The sequence below is a fragment of the Pteropus medius genome, unplaced genomic scaffold (assembly GCF_902729225.1).
Source record: "Pteropus medius unplaced genomic scaffold, Ma_sr-lr_union100, whole genome shotgun sequence".
Taxonomy (NCBI): Eukaryota; Metazoa; Chordata; class Mammalia; order Chiroptera; family Pteropodidae; genus Pteropus; species Pteropus medius.
Window position 1 is genome coordinate 3,854,555 of NW_024344378.1, and position 3,477 is coordinate 3,858,031.

Here is a 3,477-nt window from a genome sequence, read left to right on the forward strand (position 1 = left end):
GCAAATTATGATTACTTTTCTTTCCCGGCATAATTTTTCGTTTTCCCTGGAGTGAATGAGTGCTGGGGTTTCATCTGTTGTTTGGTTGGTTTGCTCCGGGGAGGTCCCAGGCTCCCCAGGCCCACAGCCCGACTGTCACCCAGGCCCTCCTTGTCGACTTTCCTGCACACCCTTCACCGCTCGTTGGCTCGTCTCCCCGTCCACACGTTGGGAAACTGCCTTAAAAAGGAGGCATACAGTCCCACTTAACTAGGAACATTTTTAATCTACCCTCATGTACAAATGATTGCTTATCTGGTGTAGCCATTTGCATAGAAACGCATTCCCTCTCTGAAATTTGAAGCTATTTCTCCCCTTTAATTTCAGTTTCTGGTGTTATTTTGAGAAGTCCATGTCATTCTGACACATGCTGCTATAGGAATCCATTTCCTTTCTCTGAAAGATTCACACGGAATTGTCTGTTGTCCCCGCGTTCTGAAACATCGCCACGGCCGCCCTAGTGTAGGTCCATTGTCACCCACGGTGCTAAGGACTCAAGGGTCCCTGGCAGTCTGGCAAATTATTTTCCTCTGTTCTGGAAAACTCTTGGAATTGTCCCTCTGATGATTGCTTTCTTCCCTTCCAATGATTTATTTGTTTGAGTGCCGTGGACTCGTCTTCTCATCTCTCCATTCCTGTTTTCTTTTGCTCTGTGTATTTTCCCAGTTTTATCTTCCAATACTTCTGCTGAGTTCGTTGCAGTCATCTCATGATTTCCGAGTTGCTTTTTCACAGGATGTGACACCTATTCTTTCATTTCTCTGTGTATATTAATGTCGTTTCTTATAGTTTTGTTCTCCCTGTATACTTTCTTCCGAGTTTGTGTTTTCTGTATGTTTTGGTCTCTGTCTTAGTCTGCTTGGGCTACTACAAGAAAAACAGCATAGACAGGTGGAGTATAAACAGTTCATTTCTCACAGTTCTGGAGACTGGACGTCCAAGGTCAAGGCACCAACGGATTCAGCGTCTGTCGAGGGATTCCTTCCAGGTTCATAGACGGCTGACTTCTCACTGAGTCCTCACAAGGTGGAAGGGACAAAGGTCCATTTTATAAGGACACTAATCCGATCATGAGGGCTCCACCCCATGACTTCATAACCTCCCAGAGGCCCCGCCTTCTAACACCATCACTTTGGGGATTAGGACTCAACACATGGATTGTAGGGGGCCATGGACATTCTCTTTTTCGATGAAGGCTTTCCCCAGATGTCTAGTGACCCCCTGCTGTCTGCCCATATCTCCAGCTGGAGAACCGAAAGGCAGATGGGGCTCTGTGTGTACAGACGGACTTGTAAACATGGGGAGGAAGCGGGGAGCTCGGACCCAGCTACTTTTTACACAGACTTTCACCTATCTCCCACCCCGCCCCTCCTTTTCCAACAGCACGGTCACTGCCACCCCAGGGACATTGACGCAGCTAACTCCTGGGCCTTCCAAGATGCTGTCTCTTGGCGTTCCTCCTCGTCGGCTTAGAGTTCATCTTTCTTGCATCTGTATCTCTTTCTGCCAACGAGAAACGTTCCGTTTTCTAGCTTGCAAACTTCCCGCCTTCGGTTCCTCTCCCATTCTCCCTTTCTACGTGGGTTTACATTTTTATGATGATGGTTTGTTATTTGCTAACCCCTTTGGGGTTGTTTTGTGAGGTTTTAGGAGAGTGGAGAGATAAGTACTTGAGATCCATCTTTTAACTAGAAAAAAAGTAATGTTTTGAAAAGGATTGGAATTCTATATTTTGGATCAGTAACAGAAGAAAAGAAGGAGTTAGAAGAAAATACACATATAGACAAAGTAGATGTGGGAAAACACACAGAAAAAGAGGAAAGTTTGATAAAGCGAGACAGGCACAGGGAGGGGCCCCTAAAACCAGCTAAAACCACAGACTCATGAAATAGCAGGTTTGTGGGGTGATACTGCTGTTGACATCCTCGTTTCGTAGTGGGGACAGCGAGAGCAAGGGTCGTCTTCATGACATTTGATCCAAGCCACTGCACAGAAGCCACACGGGACGGCTCCTTGTGACATAAAAAAGAGGCTGGACTTATGCCTTTAACACAACCAGGTTTGTCCCTCAGTAGGATCCCTGTTCCCTCTGTCACATCCCTGTACTCTGTGACCAAAGGAAGACACTGCCGGTTACTGGAGGAGGTGATATTGTGGGGATGCAGGGCTGAAGGATCCCTGTGCCCCGGCTACCTCAGCCTAACGTTATTTATAATAATGAGTCACCAAAACACCTAAAGTATCTAATGATGAAGGGATGATTTTTTTTTCATGGTATATTTTTGCACTTCAGACATATATTATCTCTAAACTTCATGACAAACCCGCAAGGTAGATATTTGCATCGCCATTTCACAAATGACGAAACTGGGGCTCAAAGAGGTGACGCGATTTGCCCAAAGCCACCTTGCAAGTAAATAATTAAAATTTAATTCCAGAGCCAGTGTTTACGATCCTGTATCACGCTGCCAGAAAGCCAAAACCATCCTTTTCAGACACTCTACTCCAGGGTTACGTGTTTTTGTTTGTTGTGTTGACTTCAACTCAATCAATACGCCTTAGTTATTGTAAGCAGGGAAACAAGAAATTGCAACTTCCCAAAGCTTCACCAGCCAGCAAGAAGCATTTCAAATAGGCAGAGGGACAAATACTTAGCAAACCAATGAGCTGATGACACCGTCAGAATTTCCGGGGCTGCGAGTTAAGAAGGCAAACACCACCGACCCACTGGCAGGCCGCCAGCGATTTGGTCTGCCCTCACAGTTTTCACAACTGTGTGCCCTTGGCTGATGGAAACCCTGCAAAATAAATGCCTCCTGGGTATCATTATTTTGAAACTCGAGAGGGCCACAGAAAAACCCAGATAGATCCTTCCCAAGTGAAGTTTCGAGACACCACAGAAAACACAACAAGCTCTCAAACGTGGGGATTTTCCATTTAAAAAGTACCGTATGTAGCAACTTGGGACACTTAAAAAAACAACAACAAAAAAAAAAACAGCTGTGTCTTTGCCTGCCAATGCCATAATCTTGTTTCTTAACTGTGGCTCAGAGCAAGAGATTAATCTTCACAGGCTTTCTTTGAAATCAGTCTACACAGGAACCACCAAAATCAGAGAACACACGGAAAAGTCGACCGTTATACTTCACCATTTCTGCAGCAATTAAGTTTCGAATCGCCCGACAGACCGTCTAAGCAACGGTTTGAAGGAGAACTCTCACTTTGGGGAAGATGAAAATATTAGCTGTCTTTCCAAAAATAATCTAGATCATCAGTGATAAGCCCCAAATTAAGATTTTTACAGCTTTATTTAATCACAGTTCTAAAAAGAATTCACACTGAAATGTAAATTACTAAAAACGTGCTAAGATGCCATCCCTCTCGTGGACAAGTACTTTTAAACTAGACACAGCCCCCTCTCGTGTCTTTTCATTCTTT